At 38.1% G+C, this 21,300-nt stretch overlaps 1 long non-coding RNA gene across 1 annotated transcript in view; it reads left to right on the top strand.

Moving 5' to 3' along the window:
- LOC138165657 (uncharacterized) overlaps positions 1-13,210 on the top strand; it is a 37,420-nt gene extending 24,210 nt beyond the window's left edge. Inside the window, exons 2-3 of the long non-coding RNA XR_011169394.1 lie at positions 2,923-3,007; positions 11,425-13,210. This is a non-coding gene — a long non-coding RNA (uncharacterized lncRNA). The remainder of the gene's footprint in view (positions 1-2,922; positions 3,008-11,424) is intronic.
- Positions 13,211-21,300: the final 8,090 nt, after the last annotated feature.

Genomic DNA, 21,300 nt, shown 5'->3' with positions numbered 1-21,300 from the left:
TCTCTCTCTCTCTCTCTCTCTCTCTCTCTCTCTCTCTCTCTCTCTCTGTCTGCCTGTCTATCTATCTATCATAATAGTGACTGAATTAGAAAAAGATCTCAGGACAAGCACATTATCTATAGTCTTCTCTTTTAAATTTGACCCCATCTGTATTTCTGCACCAAGCTGAATCCATACATTATTCACTATTTCCCTTTCTCCAGGACAACCCTTCTGTTTGGTTTTAGAGATGATTTCACAGAATGTTTGAGCTCAGAGGAATCTTGGGAGTCATTTAGTTAAATGCAAGGGAATTACTGGATCATATTAACAAATCAGATTGTCATTCCACTACTTAAAACCTCTGAATTATTTTCCATTACCTACCTATTTGTGTAGTTAGGTGGTTGTTGGGTATGGAGTCTGAGAGACCTGAGTTCAAATCCAGCTTGATGACCCTGGGTAAGTCAGTTAACCTGTATCTGTCTTAGTTTCCTCATCTTTAAAAGAAAAGCAGATGATAGACACATAGATTTGACAGATACAACAGAGAACCGTACATCCCAGGGTTATTGGCACACAATAGGTGTTTATTTGTTCGTTTCCTCCTTCCTACTAAACAAAGTCTAAAACCCCTATTAAGGGGTATTAAGGGATCTCTACAGTTTGACTCGACTCTATCTTTCCAAACTTATCTCATACTATTTCCCACCAAACCTTCTATGCTCTATCCCAACTGGGTTACTTTCGCCACCAGCCCTTCTCCCCTACACCCATATCCTGTACTTTCCTACCTCGTGTGCCTTTATTCAGGCCTTGGTACTCTTTCTGGGTGTGCAAATCCCTCTCGAAGGCTCAGCTTAGGAATCACCTGTTCCGTGGAGGCTTCCTTGATCATCATAATCATATATTATCTTTTCTTCCTCAGACCTCACTTTTTGTTATCGCTCAGTTATTCAGAAGTGTCCAGCTCTTTGTGACTCCATGGACACCAATGCTGCCCATAGAATTTTCTTGGCAAAGGTACTGGAGTGGTTTGCCAATTCCTTCTCCAGTGGATTAAGGCAAACAGAGGTTAAGTGACTGGCCCAGGGTCACACAGCTAGTGAGTGTGACTTCACTTATCTGAAGTGAGGCTTATCTGAACTCTGGTCTTCCTGACTCCAGGCCTAGTGACTGTATGCACTGAATCACCTAGCTGTCTCTCAGATCTCACTTAGACCCTCTCATTTACATGGAACTTCTACATCCTTTTTTTCCTTTTGCATTATAGTTACATGTAAGCATTTTTTATACTCCCTGCTATATCAGCCAGGTAGTGCACTATATAAGAGCACTGGACCTGGACTCAGGAAGATCTGAGTTCGAATCCTGCCTCAAACACTCTGTGTGAACCTGGACAGATCACTTAACCTCTAAGTGCCTCAACTGCCTCATTTTTGTAATGGGGATGATAAAAGCACTTAACTCACAAGGGGTTGTAGTGACAGTAAAATGAGATAATATTTTTGTAAAGTCATTTGCAAAGCTTAAAGTGCTATATAAATGCTAGTTATTGTTATCATCTTATTTGATCTTTTCCATTGCCCAGCATAGTGCACTGTATAACAAACCTTTAAATTCCTATTGAATTGAATTGACATATGAAAATATGACTAGCCAATAACTTAAGTTGAAATGTCAAGGTTCTGAGGGTGGCTAGGTGATGCAGTGAAGAGAGCACCGGCCCTGGAGTCAGGATGACCTGAACTCAAAGCTGGCCTCAGACACTCAACATTTAACTAGCTGTGTGACCTTGGGCAAGTCACTTATCCCCAATTGACCCGCCTTCCCCCCCTCCACAAAGCAAAAACAAAAAAAAACAAACAAAAATGAAATATCAAGGTTCCAATTCAGATTTTTGCAAAAGGAACCCTGGTACATGGAAAACACTGGATCTGGAGTCAGAGAAACTGGATTAAAAACCTGATTCTCCCACCTACTTACTAAACAGTGTGACCTTGAGTAAGTTATTCTCTGCATCTCAGCTTCCTCATTTCTAAAATGAAGGGGTTGAGTTAGAAGGCTTTGTAAAGTCCTTTCAAGGTCCAAAACTATGTTTCTGTGATCCCACTATGTGCCCTGGCATGATGCTCCACCCCCAAGCACTCCAGAAGCTTGAATAATATGAAGAAACCCCACAACAACAATATACCTATGGATCTGTTTCCACAGTTGCTTTTTTGGGAAATGTCTGTAGTCTTAAGTTTTATATTGCATTCACTTTAGGTTTGTTGCCTTTCATGAGGAAGAATATAGCCTAAATATGAACTAAAATGTCATTAATTTTGTCTTTAAATAGATTCATTTACAACTGACCATTACAGTAGTCTGGCACAAAGATCCCATATCCTTCTCTCCTGTTAGGTGATTGGCAGCATCCTTTCCCATTCAAAATTAGAGAAAATACCAAAGCACGGCAGTAATCTCACTTCTAGAGCCTTGTTGAAATTCTAGACACATATATTTGACAGATACAACAGAGATTAATGAGCCATGACCAGAAGTTTGATTTTTCTGTCAAGTTCTCCCATCCGTTTTTAATAAACAGAAGAACAACATAAACTCCAATGCCTGCTCTCTACTGCTTAAAACGGAGCAGGTTGCTGATGGTACCATGTGTGTTGAGCTGAGTTATGATTCTGCACTCCTGACAAATGTTTTTATGAGGCCCCTTTGTAGGCCACTCTGGTGATTGGCCTTGCCCCCCAAGTTTTGTTTCTTTCTGTCTATTCAGTGTGGACTTCTCAGTGTTTTATCAGTGAAAACTGTCAACTGTAATATTGCATTTACAACTAAATGACTTCAATTGAGTGTCATGAGTGCATTATCTGCTGTGTAAAAATGCCAAAATACCCACTGTTTTTCTTTTTAAAGCATGCTGTGCTTTTTTTTTCCTTCCAGAATGTAAGCCTCCCTCATCTCCGGCAAGTGCCGCAAGTTGAGCCAAACTACAAAGAAACTTAAAAGAGCAGATGGCAAGAATCAGGTACTATCATGCATCATCATCTGAATATCATGGCATTCTTTCCATATTTTGACTTGACTGAATCTTATTTCAAAGAAATGTCCCTCCTTGGGAATTTTTTTTTTTTTGCTTTGTCCCATAGTCACTGCAGAAAAAAAACAAAGAGAAGAAATTTTCCATACCATTAAAATAATCATGAGCAAAAGAATTAAAAAAAAATTCTTCCTTTTTTGACCTGCAAAACAAACAGCAATTGAATATGGTATTTTTTTTTGCTCCTTCATTCCCTGAAAAGTAGCCTGAGAAAAATGAGACTGCCCTAAACCAGACTGACCACAGGATGTCACTAGCGCTCCATGAAAATTCTGTTCAAGGGGCATTTACCTGGTAAAGCAAAACTTAATTCTTAAAGAAGGTCAGAGAACATACATACACTCACCCATATCAATTCAAGTAAAAGCTAGTCTGGAGTAAAAGGCACCCTCAGTTTAATAATGTAAAAGACAACATCCCTTACACTGAAGTCGTCCTTGAGGATGAGTTGCTGCCTACAAGAGAAGCTGCCACTAAACTTAACAGACCGGGGCTGCTATTTAATTGCCCTTGAAGAGAAGTCACCCTGAAGTAGAATTAGCAACCAATACCCAATCTTTTTTTTTTTTTTTAAATTTTCAGTCAAAGCTTCGTGTGCAAATAATGTGGTACCCAATGTTTAATAAAATTGCTCTAAGCTCAAGCTCCATTCCTGTGCTACTGTTCTCTGCTGATCCAGAAAACATTGTTAAAATAGAGCAAAATTAAGGAAGATGAAACTTAGAAAAAGAAAAGATTAAACTTTATCTTTATTCTAGGAGAAGATGTTTTTAATGAAGTTGTGTAAATAATTAGCCCAATTATATTACCGGATGGCTGTAAAACTCTGACCTTTATCTGAGGGCATTGCCAATTTAGAATAGGTTAGAATGACAGTTCACCAAAAAACATTTTGATAGAGGAACAGAGGAACATTAGTATCTTAGGATTATGGAAGTGAAGCACAAATTTCCTATGATCATACATTTAGTGCTAGATAGTATTTCTGAGGTCATTTAATCTAACCTCTGATTTCATAGATGGGAAAACAGAACAGTGAATTCATAGGGCAGACTCCTTTCCATTGATTCTCCCAAAGCATGATTTTCTGGGTGGAGCAGACTGGATTCCACTGAATCCAGGAACTTTTCAGCTTTCTTCTCACCTTCTTCCTTTGCAGACTTTAGGAGGCTATCTCTGCTCTTACAATGTTTCATATGCTTTCTGTTTATAGCAATGCCCAGAGCATGTTGAAATATAATATTTAGACTCAGTCTTGCCATGGGAGCAATTCTGGGACCTTCCTTTTGATATTGAACCTGTACCCATTTACAATATCACTTGTCTTAAAGAGTCACATTGATACAGTCAAAAAAACAAGTCCATGTTTGCAAAGGAACCTAGAAGACACCCAGAGTATTCCTTTCCTATTTCACCTTGGTGAATCACTGGAAGATGGTGGTAGTGGCTAAAAGGTTATTTACATTTTGTTTAAAACTAAGAAAAAAATTAATACCTTAAGAGGTTGTAGAGGTTTTTACCTATTTTTTTATGAAATTATATTTTAAAAAACTGTCAGAGGCAATTAAGAACTTTCTAGATCCAACTTTAAGTGTTAAGACATATGCCTTGATGTGAAGTGCTCTTGGTGCCTGGGTGAAACTTGCCAGCTTCCTTCCGAGCCAAGATCAAACTGAACCCATGAATGCTTGAGTTGGCTTAGGTTATCAAGGTTTTGCATCTATGATGTTTCATTTTTATTTTAGAACTTAAATGATCCAGCCAAATTATATTCATTGAGTTCATCGTGTTACTGTTCATTTTTGCTTGTGACATTCCTCAATTTTGTTTGATTTTTAACTGAGGTCTCTAGGGCCTTCTCTTTATTTCTTCAAAGTTATGGGATCCAACTGCCTTTTAGTTCAGGACAAGGCTAAGCATTTTTGGCCAATCTTTCTAAGTCTGAATTTTATTTTTTCACTTCTCTCTGACCTCATCTGTTGTTCTTTGTCAATTATTCCATTATCTCCTATGCACACACATTCAGGAGGAATGTTTTCTAATGTTTTCAGGAATTATCACTGATGTGATATGCTTTTAATTACCATATCAATGGCTTTTCCCTTTTATTTTGGGTATACTGATGCTTATGGGGCTTTCTCTCTTTTTTTTTAAAGCAATCAGGGTTAAGTAACTTGCTCAAGGTTACACAGCCAGGTGTTTCTGGGTGGGTGCTAAGTGTCTGAGCCCAGATTTGACCCCCCAGGTCATCCTGACACTGGGGCCGGTGCTCTTACTCACTGTGCTACCTGGCCACCCCTGCTTATGGGGCTCTTAATACTGACATTATATAAACCCCAGTTCTCTAAGACTTGGTGGTAGACATGCCAATCTGAACAGTTACTAATCATGAAATTAGATAATAAATATTTAGTCAATATTTAGTGGATGAGTTATACGTGCAGAGCAGTCACTATGCCATACGCACAGAATGTTGGGGTTGAATGGAACCTTGGAGATAACTGCTCCACCCTTCCCCCTCACTTTACACCTGAGGGTGTAAATGACTTGCCCGAAGTCACAAGGCAAGTCAGTGGTGGAATAAAGCCTAGAACTCATGTTTCCTAACTCTTAGTCCAGTGCTCTTTCTGTAACCCCCATGCTACCTCTTGTGATAGTCGGATCTTAAAAATGACAGTTCCACTTCTGCTGCTTATTCCCTGTGTGACCTTGGACAAATCATTTAACCTCTCTCTGGGTGATAACTTCTACATCTGTAAAATGAGAGAATTGGACTTGCTAAACTCTAAAGCTCTTCTAGCCCTCAGTCTCAGATCCTATGATCCTAGACATTTACATAATGTTTTAAAATTTGTGAAGTGCTTTTTTTTAATAAACATTATTCTGTCTGAAATTCATAACAAGTCTAGGAGATAGGTACAAATACATAAACTAGTAGGTGATTGTTTTCATTACCAAAGGATTTCTGGTTTTACAAAAGGATTTTCCATAGGGGTCCTTTAAATAGCAAGGACCCCTTTAAATATCAACTTCCAATCAACTCCAAGGTACATGCATTATTTAGGGCAAAAGTGAGATACACTTGGTATCAATCAGTACATGTGTCTTCAGAGGAAGAAAGAGGTAATAAAGTGACCCAAGTCAAGTGGAATCAGAGGCTTCAGAGTGAAACCAAGTTTAGGACCAAACTAGAATTCCTCTTTTAATACTAGCAATAGGAGGTCCTAAATAGTCAAAATTATGCTATATGAAGAATCAGGGAAACTTGTTATGACACTTAAACTAAGCAGCCAGTCATATAAGTTTGATACTGAAGCTTGATAAATAAAGCAAAGCACCAAATGCCAACATTTTCTCCTATGTTATTGTTCAGCCATTTCAGTCACATCAGACTCTGTGTGAGATACTGCAAAGATACTGGAGTGGTTTGCCATTTCCTTCTTTAACTCGTTTTTACAGATGAGGAGCTGAGGCAAACAGAGTTAAGTGACATATCCAGGTTCACACAGTTAGTGTTTGAGGCCAGATTTGAACTCAAGAAGATGAGTCTTCCTAAATCTGAGCCCAGTGCTCTGTCTACTGCAGCACCTTAATTATCCCATTTTCACATACAGACAAAGAAAACCACTTTTCCAACTTTGAAAATTGTATGCTGATATGAAACTAGTTTTGTCCAAACTGGCCTTAAGTTTCAAAACTTTAATTGGACAGTTTTGAAGTATTGATGCAGGGGGAACTTTAGTAGTATTATTAGAGATGAATAGCTTTTATAATTTCAAGGTAATTTGTGCATTGTGAGTGAAAAAAGATGAGAACAGAACACCATCATCTTAATGGGGGACAAAATATTTGAGCATATTCAATTAAAATAATATGGAAAGGGACTCATTTAATTCTATCAAATTTTCTTTAAAGAAGTTTTGATATGGAAGTAGAACATTAATAATTTATGCTAATTCTGAAAAACATTTTACTTTTTAAATAGTTTATGTTCTGAAAAACACATTTTTTTTTAAAAAATCTTAGGAAAAATTCTTAGGATGATTAGTCATTCAGCTCAACATTTTAATATCATGAGTGGTGTTATTCAAAATACCTTATTGTATCCCAGAGGGATGTTGTGTGTGTGTGTATGAAGTTTACGCTTCTCCTTTATCCTAATAAGAAGAAAGTAAACACAGTTCAGTTTATAAATAGTTTTCATCTTTTATTGGGTTACCTAGTTCTTTCCTTCATTTAATTAGTCCATCAATTTACATTATATGCCATATCTCAAAAATGCATTTATGTTCGTAGGCTTGCTGATATCAAAGAATGACCTATGTAGTTTAGGTTTAAGATTAAGTGGCTGAAGGTGGTTACACACACATTCTGTTCTGGTGATAGTCTTCATTCCTCTTGCAAGGAAAGCAGGTTTGATGTTCTTGTTAATGGTTTCTACCTGTTTTGAGCTTCCATAATGTGCTATTTCTTGTACTTGATTTTCCTACATTTTATTACTAGCAGAAAGCACTCGATTTATCATGTAAATCAAAAAAAGCACAATCCAGTGACTTCACTGGATTCTGCCTGGCTTTACTTGTGTGGTATTGTTTAATGATTGCATATTCAGACCTAAACAACCTGCTTGGTTTCTATACCATTCTTAATGCTCAAATCCAGGACTCTTTAGAGACCTTTCCTTTTCCTCTCAGTTTTGTGTTGCTTCCCCCATGTCTTCTTCTTTTTGGCTCTTACTACCAGGAAATCTTTCTGACACTTTCCCCAGCAAAAGAAGAATGGGGATGGGAGAGGGGAGGAGTGGAGGGGTAGATGGAGGAAAGCGTTAGTGGGAAGGGATGGCTACCTTTGATGCCATTTCCAGTGTGATTCTTTGACTAATGAGCAGGGGACACTAATGAATAGCAAGACTGGATTTCTCCTTTTCCAGAGACTGAGCACATTACCCTCTTGGTCCCCACTAGCCTAAGGCTAACAAGCCTTTTTCCCAAATGCATGACTTCTGGCTTTGCCTTGCAGTATGCAGTCTTGGTGCCAGTGGCCGTGAATAACCCTGCTTTTAAATTTCTCCATCTCCTGGTTCTTTCCACCTCCCATTTCCATTCCCCCCACTTCCCTGTCCTGTATGATGTTTCTCGAAATGTTATTCTCTCTCTCTCTCTCTCTCTCTCTCTCTCTCTCTCTCTCTCTCTCTCTCTCTCTCTCTCTCTCCCTCACCCCTATCCTTTTTCCCCTTACTTTCTCTCTTTCCTTTTTCCAGTTCTGGAAGCATTTTGTTTCTGTAATGCTTTCTGAAGCTGGTGCTGAGTCCAGATCCTTGGGGGCTTTAAAGTTGAATTAATTATTAAACAGGAAGGGAGCTGTGCTTTCAGCAGGTGCCAAGAAACTATACTTAAACTGCAACCTGGCACTGTTTTTCCCACCCTTGTGCTGTGGTTTGCTGAAGGCAACTGGAGATTTTTATTCTAGTTTTAATCAAGCATTTCTGTAAGTTTTCAGGCAGTTAAGATTTGGCAGTAAAGGACTGGGAAGTCAGTCTTCATCACCTCCTGACCATTTTAGCAGGATCTTTTATTTTTCCCCTCTCAATCAAGAGAGGAACTTTCTCCAATTATGAATCAGTCTGAAATTGCCATTCCCCAACATCCTTCAGAACGACCGAAGTTGTCTCTGAGGAATAACAGCAAATTGATAGCTGGATCCATCAGGTTCTCCTCTCTCTCAAATACTTTTTAAACAATTAATTAATCAAGTCCTGTCTACTGTTAATACTGATCTACAAACTGACATTTCAGAAGCATGCAACAATTTTTTTTAATTAAAAAAAATCTATATTATTTCAATTTTAGGACAAAGATGGCCAAGTGTTGCTATTAGCACTGGGGTAGGCCAATGAAGAAGGACTAAAGAAATTTCTTGGTCTCTTAATAGTCCATGAATGTTTTCCAGAATTTTATTAATTCATTCAGAATTATAGATTGGGCTCTCTTTCCGTGGAGTTCCATTGACATTATTCATGGGAATTCTCTCAATGACACATGGACACAACAAACCCTGTCTTTTTGAAGGGAAAAGACTCAGCTTTAAACAATATAATGTTCCTCAACTACACTGAGAAACTGCTACCCTTCCCCCATGCTGTGTTATCAAGTTGATTTTTAGTTGGCTTCTGGCTGAGGAAGCCAGACCATATTGTAGCAATGCATTTCCCAGTCTCATATGACTGGTTTTCCACAGGAAGCTTAGTAGGAAGTGTGCTGAGCTTCATTAAGTCTCATCCTGTTGCCGAAACAGTGGTGGAGGCTGTCAGGCTTGTGGGGTGGGAAGAGCTAGCTACGTGCAGCTGGTTACGTGGGCAGGAGCGTGAAAATTTCTTGAGAGAAAGAGAACAAAGATTTGGTTAAAAATTTGGATTCACACATATAAATTTGGATCTGAAAAGAAGTGAGTCCAACTGAAACAATTTTACCTCACTCTTCACAGTTGGGTTGTGATAAAGTCTGCATGTGAGAAACTTTCCAACACTGAGATGCAATACAATCAGAGAGCTGTCTTTAAAATATGTTTGGAAGCCTCATTACACACACACACACACACACACATGCATATATGTATATATAATATGTGATATAATTATATACTTATATATATTCTTATGCTTTGAAAAATATTTAATAAATTTGCTCTGTTGACACATTAGTATAAAAATATTTTAAAGAAAAAATGTAAAGTTGGGAGGGGGGATTGAAGGAATCTTGGTGTTAAATTTAAATGATTTTTTTTCTGGGAAAAAGATATACATATTCTTTTGGAAGATTAAGCATATTTAATGCTACATAGATCATCTCTAGCTATTGGATGTGATCTTTTCCTCCTGTGATTAGTTACCATTAGTGATGAGCCAGAAACCAAATGGGTAAATTTACCCCTCTAATGCATTGGTTTTCATATTTAAACAATGCCTCAATATTTTCCCTCAATGCCATCCCTCCTCCCCCCCCCTCCCCCCCCCATTGACTTTTTGGTCAACGCATTCATCTTTAACCTGTGTGTTGATATCTGTATGAGATTCCCACTCTCAGGATTTTTGTAGTGGTCAGATTATTTAGGATTTCTACAAAAGTAATATTGTAATCATTACCTTTCTTTACTTTAAAGCAGGGGTTCTTAATCTTTTTTGCATGTCATTAATCCCTCTGGCAGTCTGGTGAGCCTATGGACACCTCAGAATAATGTTTGTAAATATGGGATAACAAAGGAAACCAATTATGTTGAAATACAGCTATCAAAACATATAACAAAAAATTCACAGACCCCAGGCTAAGAAACCTTGCTCTAAAATATAAGCAAAAAATTGAAGATAGACAAAAATGACATATTTTTCATGTGCCAACCAGCAACATGTACACCATTTCAATTTACTCCTTATTTTCCATTTTCTTTCCAGATAATGTTATTTTCTGGAGTGGATTTTAATTAGAATATTTAAGTGATAAGATTTCTAGTCTTTGACCTGATAATTAAGCAAAAGGTTCTAGTAATTATTATTTGGAAAAGAGTTGATTCAAACTCCCACACACGTAGAAGTAGACCCAATTTGCAACAGTAATAGTAGATATTTAAATGATTGCTTTGTCTTTAACAACCTTTCCTCAGTGGGTAGGGCCTCTTTGGTTTACTTAGTGGGGACCATTTAAAAAATACTTCCATTTAATTAAAAGTAAGACTAACCAGCAATTCTTAAATGCCCTAGAGAGAGAGGGAAAAAAGTGACATTTATAAAAAGAATACCAGAATGCACACACACTTTCAACTTATACCACTCATGCAATCTTATATTCTATGACAACAACAAAAAATCAGCTCTTTTTCAATGTCAACCTAGTCTATCCTACCCTCGGCTTATCAAAACATGGTATTGGATAGTGATCTATTATATTTCTGCTTAACTTGAATACAATATGTTCCCCAAAGATCACTTGGGTTATTAAGAATATTATTATGAGTATTTACACATCACCTTCAGACTGGCTGTGATGTATAGTTACCTAAAACTCTTACCAACCTCTGCTAGTCTAAGGCATTGCTTCTCTGCTCTGTGAAAAAGCTAGCATTCCTGGGTGAGTCTGCTAACATGTCTGCCGTTTCTGCAGGTGTATGAGTCCCAGCCCTAGGCAAGAATATCCATGCCTTCCCCAAAGATCTCAGAGAGCTTCTGCAGCCCAGATGGTTCCAATTTGAGGCCTACACTCAGTGATGTAGCTGTATTGGGTTTCTTCCCTGAAACCAACAAACCCTGCTTTAGCATTTTGCTTGGATTAAAATATTTGTCCCTTTTTTCACAGGGCAGAAGAAGGACTCCTGAAGCCACTGAAGGAAGGAAATCATTACAGGGTTCTACAGAAGTAGGTCATGTGCTACAGCTGCTCATAGTTTAAGAGGAAGAAACATGGGACCTCAAACATGGAACATGACTCTTTCAAAATGCTTGAGAGCAGCCCAAGAAAAACATCCTCAGAGGCTTATTTAATAAACATTATCTATAATAGTCTCAATGTGTGCTCATGTTTCCTTAGGAGTTTGCACCTACTTCCCAGAGCTAACGAGATTCCAAAATAGAACACAGAATAATTTAATGAAGGGGATTTAATAGTTTGTGTTAAAGCTAATATGGTCCATTAGGAGCTGTCATTTTTACAAACAATGAAGATATGTTACCCTCTCCTTTGGTGTAAAGTCATTCCATGCAGGATCTGTAAACAGTCAGTAATGATCTGTAGAACATGCATGAAAGACAATTAAAGCTCCATTTGAAAAATCTGTTTCCCTTTCATATTTGGTTTCTTGCTGAATAAACTTATGAAGATCATACATGTGTAGGTATATGTATATATTATAAAATTAACATGTGTAGGTACATTCCATTTAAGAAAACAAAGCCCAGACATTTTTCTTACACACATTTTTGTTTCTATAGCTCAAGTAGTGCCCAAAGATGATGATTAAATTAACTCTACTTTTTAAAGGAACAAAACATGACTTTCCATAGCATATTAGCAATAGTCACAGTTTTTGTGGGGATTTTTTTTTCTAATAATGAAACCTTATCTGTTAATGACATGAAATAAACATATGTAATATAATATCTGAAAGCTATGAAATAAGGACTTTTCAGTACAAGGTTTTTTCCATTCTAAGATGTTAAATGTTTTCTACCAAAATAAGTATTAACATACAATAAGATAGGTACTTACATGAGCATGAAACCACTATATTTATGCCTTATTGCTATTGGGCAGATTCTACCTTCTGAGCATTTTAGAAATTGGTTGTGTCTAACTATACATACTGGAAAAAATAAAACCCCAGTTCTATTTTATTTTACAAAAGGGATTATCTCCTTTATTTTTCTTCTCTTTTCTTAAGATATATGCTATTTTCTTTCTTTTTTTCATAAAAGAATATGGATTTACCAAAATTTTATAAAAATTTCTGTGAAATGATAGTGTTTCCATCTGCCTACGAGGGAGGGGCAGGAAGAAGAAAAATTGAGATTGGAATTATTGCAATTATTCACATAGATTTGGAAATTTAAGTAGGTTAGAGTCCAGTGAAATATTCTGAGAAGTAGCCTCAGGCACAATTTGCTATCAATGAAAGCCAGGAACAAACAAAATTTAAAGTAGATGGCAAATTCCTCATAACAAAGAAAAATCCAACAACTGATTGATAAGTAGAGCTGGGTTTATATTGTTTCCTTAAAAAAGCTTTTAAATCTTTTTTTTTTTTAATTGGCTGGAGACTGGGTCTTTTTCACTATGGGACTAGCTTTCTTTGGCACCCAAGCATTCCATTCCATCCTTCTTGGTGAGGTTTCTCTTTGGGATGCTGTAGTACTAACTTTTTTTTTTTAGTATCTATTGCACAATTAGAGCATGAAAAAAAAAAGGCCCATTACTAGGAAATGGGCTTGCTCCTATGTAAACTGTGCTCTTAGCTGCATCAAATGTGTTTAGAAACTTTAGCCACAGATGCCAATAAATTCAGCTCTGTTAATTCAGTTCATCAAACACTCATTAAGAACCTACTGTGTGTAAGGCATGGTCATCCTGAGATTATTAGTGGTTTGTTCAAACTCTCAGACGGATATTTCTGAAGACCCAAGTTGGAAATGAATAAAAATCATGAGTGAAAAAAAATTCTTAAAGGCCTCCTTGTCTAGTCCATTTGCATGACAAAGATCAGAGAACAGGATGGCAGTTGTTGGACTGGGTAGATTTTGGCTCTGGTAGGAGAGTACCAAAGCTGGAAGATCTTGCACAATAACTCCTAGCATTGTTCTTTACCCAGGCATTGAGCTGTTTTAGTCACTGATTCAAACGTGTGTGTGTGTGTGTGTGTGTGCGCGCGCAGAGAAAGTGAGTGTGAGCTAACCAGAGAAGGGGAGGGGGCTCTGATGAACAGCAAGTGGTGTTCAATTCATTCGCATATGTTCCAAATGGTGCAGATAGGAAAATAGGGTTCTGGTACAATTTAAAATGATTTAATTATCATCAGACAACAGCTCAAAGATTATCCAGATGCTACTGATAGAATGTTAAAGTATGGCCAAAAAAAAATGTCACAAAGGGCTCGGTGTCTCTGTAAACACGCATGATAGTCCCAAAGAGATAATAAAAACTAAGACATCCTTCGAATCAGCTCATACTAAGAAAGGTCAAAGCGATGGCAGAAACCACAAACATCCAGGAAAGTTATCTTGCCTGACTTTTTTCCTCCCCCTCCATCATTGCTGAGAGATTAGAGTTCATAATAATTTTAATAGATGCAATGAACAGAGGAGGTAAAGAAAGGATCTTTACAGTATACTTTATGTGGTAGAAGCAAAAGCTTAAAGACCAAATGAATCCTCAGCAGCACCAGGCTCCCTTACCTGAAACAAGCCCAACAAAGAATTTCTCAGGCACTTATACCACATGACTCCCTGTTTCTATCCCCCAAGGCAATAGAAAGTGTTTCTCTTTCAAAGACTGAGACCCTTCAGCTCTCCTGCACCTCTCTGGTTGCATGCAGTAAGCCCTTCTGTCCTTCCCAGTCCTCATTAACTGCAAAATGCAGCCATTTCAAAAACAAACAGTGTTTTGATACTGATTAAAGACTATATTAAATATATTAAAACAAATAATTACAAATATAGTATCATTATTCATTATATCCTGGCTCAGTTTAGCACCAGCCACCATCTCCAGTTCCATATTGTTAACTGATCTTTCCATCTCAATCCCCGTAAGCAGAGCTAATACTCTCTTTTCTTGGTTTCCAAAGAGGCAAACTCCAGGTATGGTCAGTGGGATTGTACTTCAAAAGTGCTATAACCACTCAGAGTAATTTTTCAGTCGAGTCTGACTCTATGACCCCATGTTGCAGTTTTCTTGGCAAAGATACTGGAGTAGTTTGCCATTTCCTTCTCATTTTACAGATGAGGAAATTGAGGCAAACAGGGTTAAGTGATTTGCCAAGGGTCATGCAGCAAATAAATGTCTGAGTCCAGATATGAATGAACTTAGCAAGATGTGTCTCCTGACTCTAGACTTGGTCCTCGATTCATTTTACTACAGAGCTGCCTAGCCATAACTCAAATTCCCTGGATTTAGCTCCAGTCACAGAAACAACCCCAGGCTTGTCTTCACTCTAGAGTCCTTCTCAGTCCTGGCTGAGCTATTCCCATCTTGAATGTCCCTATGGCCTTTCTTACCCTGAAAGATCCCTCAGACCATCTTCTATTGGTGAGACGCTTCCAGAACCTCCACTTATTTTCATGTCTCTTTGGTCTCTATTTCTGAACCTAAGGACTTTGTCATCATGCCTCAGCTGCCTTCTCACCTTGAAGATTTCCTCTGCCCCTATTACTCCTCTGTCACATTGGTGAGATCCTCCTGAAACCTCCATTTTGAGGTTAGGCTTAGGCTAGTCATCTTTCATTCTTCTTCATTCTTCATTCACCTCTGCTCCTTACTCTCTGGACTACTTTCTCTATTGTGCCCCTGTGCAGTTATTTTCCTTATGCTCTGTCTTTTCAGTTGTTTTTCATATGTTGCTTTCCTCATTAGAAGTTGTTTTTTTTCTTTAACCTGGAAAGACTTCTATGAACAAATGCTGAGTGAAGTGAGAAGAACCAGGAGAACATTGTTCACAGAAACAGCCACAGTGTGTGATGACTGACTTTGAAAGACTTAGTCCTTTTTAGCAATGCAAGGCCCTATAATAATTCCAAAGGACTCATGATGGAAAATGCCATCCACATCCAGAGAAAGAGCTATGGAGTCTGGATGTAGAGAGAAGCAGACTATTTGTTTTTTTTTTGAGGGGGGGGGGTTGTTTTTTTGTTTTGCTTTCTTTCTCATAGTTTCTCCCATTCATTATGATTCTTCTATAACTATATGATTAATGTGAAAATATGTTTAATAGGAATGTATATGTAGAGCCTATATCAAATTGCATGCTATCTTGGGGAAAGAGAGGGAGAACATTTAAAACTTACGGAAGTGAATGTTGAAAACTAAAAATAAATAAACTAACTTAAAAAAAGAAGTTAAGTTTTTTGAGGGCAGGGGATGTTTTTCTTTTTGCTTGTATTTATATCCCTAGTACTTAGTAGTGCCTGGCATATGGTTGTGGTTGATGAATGCTCATTGACTTGACTTGAGATGATTGGGCCTTTCTCCAGAACACTGAAATATTACAGGACCCTTCAAGTATCTGTATTCCAACAGGGAGAACAACTTAACTGGGAAAGCCTAGCTAACAAAAAAAATTAGTTAAAATATGAAGCTACCAGGTGACAAGTTTTCTCCCCTCAGTGACTGGAAACTTCTCAGCTGAGTCAGGTCTTTTTCTTTCCCTTGCTGTATCCTACCACCATGTAATGGGAATGGGAATTTGAAGATCTTCCCTGCTGCTTAATAGGCCTAAGGGAATTTGAAGATCTTTCCTGCTTTACAGATAAACTCTGCCCCCTAATAGGCTGAATGTAGTGGAGCCTGTGGTGGGAGGAGTTTGCTGAAGGGTAGAGCAGAGGCACAGGAAGCTGAGAGTCAGAGCTAGAGAGATGGTGAGAGAGAGAGAAGCTCAGGCAAGGAGATAGAGAGATTCATGAGTAAATATTGATCTTATATTGGTTTGTGGGCAGGCTAAAGGATGCTGTGGCTCTCTGTGTTGTTATGGCTTGTTAACTTCATTACTACTATGATGAAATTGGCTTACTGGTTTGGGGATTGTTTTTCTGGTGTCTAACTAAATGTTTTGGTTCTGTCCTCTTTATGGAGAATCTGTTACATCTTGCGATTGAGCACTATATGTAAATCTTGCACTGGCACTACACACCAGTAGGCCTCTAGCTTTCTCATGTTTTCTGAGATCCCTTTTTAAAAAAAGTTTCTATTTCACTTTTCACATCTTTACTCTTTTTCCACTCTTCCTTGCTACTCATTGGTATTATAACATATTTTAAATTCATAGCTCCTTCTCTGGGAACTTCCTAATTCCTATCCTGTCATCAAATAAGCCCGGAAGTTCAGTCTGCAATTTCCTGATTTTATTGTCCTCTCTGAGTAAACATTAATGTACACATTAGCATATATACATTCTACTTATATCTCAATTATTCTAGTTCCAGCCAGAGAGGGGATTATTCACATAATTTTTGTGCAGGAGATTTTTTCCAATGATAAAAGGATCAAACTTTAGTGAGATGTCACTGCATTATTTCCTTTGTAGCACTGGTGTGCATCTTGTGAGTGTTCAGTAAAAGCTTGCTGATATTTCTCTAAACATTTTTATTCTCCTTAAATAATTGATATCCTCTTGTGGGGTTCCCTCCACTACACTTCACAGATGACTTTGGACATATCCTCCTTTCCCACTTTACTGGAGAGGAGAGACAATTTGTGAGTTTCTTCGTCTTCCCTCCTTCTCAACTTTTTAGGGTAATGTTTCCACATGTTTTCTTAATCCCATTCTTTTCTACCCCCTTGACTTCTTAATATTTGATCTACAGCATTTTTTAGTCTTTCCCTCTCCATTGGCTTCTTTTCTGAATGTGTACATGTCTCCTCTATTTTGAAAACAAAACAAAACACAAAACCTACACTTGATTTATTTCCTCCCTCTAGCCACCATTTTACTTTCCCTTCCTTCTTTTCACTGCCAAACCTCTCAAAAGATTAGTGTCTATACTGGCTTCCTCCATTTTCTCAATACTCACTCATTCTTTGCCTACCTCACTGTTATCTAACTTGTGCTCCCACAGCTCCACTGTAATCACACTTTTGAGTACTGTGATCCTCTAATCATCAAATTGAATACCCTTCTTCCAGTTGACATTATTCATGATCTCAAGATAGCATTTGATATTTTGGACTCCTCTGCTCTTGATATTCTTTACCCTCTTGGCTTCCATGATGCTACACTATTCTGAATGCTCACCTATATATTTCCAACAGTCTTTCTTTCCTCTCCTTCCATAACTGAACGTTCCCCAGGACTCAGTTCTGAAGTCCTTTGCTGTTCTCTTTCTCTCTCTTTTTTTTTCTCTGCATTTCCTTTCAGAAATAAATCTCCCTCAGTACTACCTCTGTGCTAATAACTCCCAAATCTATATTCCTGGCAATAACCTCTCTCCAGAGTTTTTCATCTCCAACTGCCAGTTGGACAGTCCCACTTGGATGTGCCACCACTCTCTCAATTCATTATCTTTTCCCTCAAACCAGCTATCACCATTCCCCAACTTCATTATTTTTTGTTGTGGGAATAGGTTGAATTTGAGCTTATCCTATGGAATATACGTAATGTTGAACTTGTGCCATGGATACTTCCAGTGAGACATATTTTGGCTTCTTGATAAAGAAGCTTGAACAACCAGAGGTTTCTGGTTGGTCCCCATGGGTACCTCCCCATCCCAGAATTGGGGAAATGCATAAAACAGATTGAACTCCTGACCCAGAAAAAGTAACCCAGAGTAAATAATAAAAGGAATGTTTCCATCTTTTGGTTATCTCTTCCTATTTGCTGAAATCCTGAAGCCTTGACTTCTTATAAAGGAGGGAATGCTTGCTTCACCAGCCCCCCTCCTCCCTCCCACTTCAACAGGCTGCTGGCACATGGCAGCATAAGCCTGATATTGGATCATAAGGCCCTGGTTGCCTCTTCTCCTTTGCTTCTTTCCACAAGCACAGATTAACAACCAGCAATAATAAGGTGGATTTTTCCAACCATGGTGGCTACCTTGTAGTCTCAAGAAGTCCAAAATAATTGAAAGATCTAGGCAACTAGAATTGGGGGATGCTTTTTTCAGCTACTACATTGCTTTTCAGAAAAAAAAATACCACTGGAGAAAGGATGAGTCATGGCCTGCCCTACCAGAAGATAAGGATCTTGAGGGAGTCGTTTGGACAATGTATAGCCAAGGAACACTTGCTAGTCTTTTGTGTTTTAACTATTTCATTTGTTGTAGAGAAAACCAAATACCATGCCTGATCTACTTTGAACATTGAATATCTTCTAGAAAGAACCCTATTAATCCCTTCTGAGGAGACGTCAGGCATTACCTTTTAGTGATTTTCTCTTTTTTTTTTTGCCTTTTTTTGGGAGGGCAATTGGGGTTAAGTGACTTGCCCAAGGTCACATGGCTAGTTTTGTGTTAAGTGTCTGAGGCCAGATTTGAACTCAGGTCCTCCTAACTTCAGGGATAGTGCTCTATTCACTGCGCCACCTAGTCACCCCCAGTGATTTTCTTCAAAGTACTTTAGTGGAGGCTTAAAGAACCAGAGCAACTAGGTGGTGCACTGGATAGAGCACTGAAATCAGTATGATTCATCATCATGAGTTCCAATCTGGCCTCAGACATTAGCTGTGTGACCCTGGGAAAGTCACTTGTTTGCATCAGTTCTTCATCTGTAAAATGAACTGGAGAAGGAAATGGCAAACCACTCCAGTATCTTTGCCAAACTTTTGGGTGTACGGGCTGTTTAGGGAAAGCTAGCACATATGATGTGAGGGTTTGCTGAGCTCTTTTCAGGGCTGATCATCCCACTTTTGGCATCCACAGCTCTCACCTGTGGCTCCAAGAAACTGTAGTAAATGCAGCAGCCACACCCCGAAAACCATCTTGGCAGACAGGATAAACTGGCCTGGGGATAACCCATGGTCCTCAAACTTGTCAGTGAGTTAGGGGAATGTCTACCTCAAGTATGTGAAGACTACCCCCCAGGAGAAGTGTTGATAAGAACAATTTGTTTCATCAGCCATGAAGATGACTGAGGCATGTGCTGTGGAGAGCTTAGAGCTTGGTCAGACATGGAAGATGCCAAGGTCATCCACTGCATTCTGGCCCATCTCTACTTGTCCTGACTTTTGTCCTGCCACTGGACTTCCATGACTCTGGAAGAGATAGTGAGGCTGATGGCTTTGTGCAGCTCTGCTTCACTTAAATCTAGTCCACAGGTGAGCCAAGACATCACCCCATGATGCCATTGGTCTTCTTCAAAATGAAGGACACTGTTGGTCCATAAGGGGCTCAAGAGGGAAGGAAACAAGCATTTATTATACACTTTCAATATACCAGGGACTGTGTTAAGCACTTTACAAATAAAATGTCATTTGATCCTCACAACAACCCTGAGAGATAGGTTCTACTATTATCTCAATTTTGCAACTGGCAAAACTGAAGCACAAGTTCAATGATTTGCTCAGGGGTCACATAGCTAGTAAATGTCTGAGAGTAGATTTGAACTCAAGTCTTCCTGACTCCTGCTCTAGTGCTCTACTCATGGAGCCCCCTAGCTGCCCCTTTGCTTTCAGTACGAATGTGAACATTGATTTTTTTGTGTTTTAAGTAATACCAAGTTTTTTTTTTTACCACAATATATGTAAATATCTCCATAGCCTTCTAGAGTCAAATGTTCAGTTATGGCAAGTAGGGTGTTTTCTGTATATGCCTTTTAAAACATCTATAAAATCTGATTGTTGATTCCTGAAGAACTATGTAAGATCTACTTAGATGGTCTTCACCTACTATAACTTCTGCATTACTTAAAATCTATCATGTCAGAAATATTCTTACATTTCTAATTAACTTAATTTAAAAACAATGCTGGACATTTCTCATGTACTTTAGAAAGTTTCTGTATTCCCTCTTCCTGAAGTTGTAGGAAGATATTTTATTTCTTCCATTAGGTAATCCTGTTTAGCTAAAGTCATCATCAGAGAAAACTTGGGATTTGGTATTTTTTTTAAAGTCTCTTTAAAATGTGTAGGTTGTACTCAAATATGGGAACGAAATGGAAAAAGTAGAAAGAGCTTAGTTCAAATCCAACTCCAGCGTCAGCTACATGTGTGACCTAGCAGCAGTCACTTAATCTATTTGGTTAACCTCACAACAACCCTGTGAAGTAGCTACTGCCTCTGCCCTAGTACTTTAAATCATGCATATGCAATTTAAATCTAGTGCAATTGATATACACATACAAAGGCCTACCACTTGGTCTATTCAATCAATCAATAATCAATAAGTATTTCTTACTTATTTACTTTTTGTTTTCAACATTCACTTTTATAAGATTTTGAGTTTTAAATTTTCTCTTCCTCCCCCTCTTCCCTCCCCAATATAGTATGTAATCTGATATAGGCAATACATGTATATTAAACATATTTCCATAAGAGTCATGTTGTAAAGATGAATTAGAATTGCAGGAAAAAAAACCCCACGAGAATAAAAAAATACAAAGAAAAAAAGGGAGAAGGTAGTATGCTTCGATCTGCATTCAGATTCCATAGTTCTTTCTCTGGACATGGATAACTTTTTCCATCATGAGTCTTTTGGAATTGTCTCAGTTCATTGCATTGCTGGGAAGAGCTAAGTCTATCAAAGTTGGTCATCGAACAATGTTGCTGTTACTGTGTACAATGTTTTCCTGGTTCTGCTCACTTCACTCAGCATCAATTCCTGCAAGTCTTTCCAGGTTTTTCTGAAGTCTGCTTGCTCATCCTTTCTTTCTTTCTTTCTTTCTTTCTTTCTTTCTTTCTTTCTTTCTTTCTTTCTTTCTTTCTTTCTTTCTTTCTTTCTTTCTTTCTTTCTTTCTTTCTTTCTTTCTTTCTTTCTTTCTTTCTTTCTTTCTTTCTTTCTTTCTTTCTTTCTTTCTTTCTTTCTTTCTTTCTTTCTTTCT

Source organism: Petaurus breviceps, unplaced genomic scaffold (genome assembly GCF_028583685.1).
Source record: "Petaurus breviceps papuanus isolate PSGF00001 unplaced genomic scaffold, PetGlider_PUasm1.0 214, whole genome shotgun sequence".
NCBI classification, from domain to species: Eukaryota; Metazoa; Chordata; class Mammalia; order Diprotodontia; family Petauridae; genus Petaurus; species Petaurus breviceps.
This window is presented reverse-complemented; position numbering and strand designations above follow the sequence as displayed.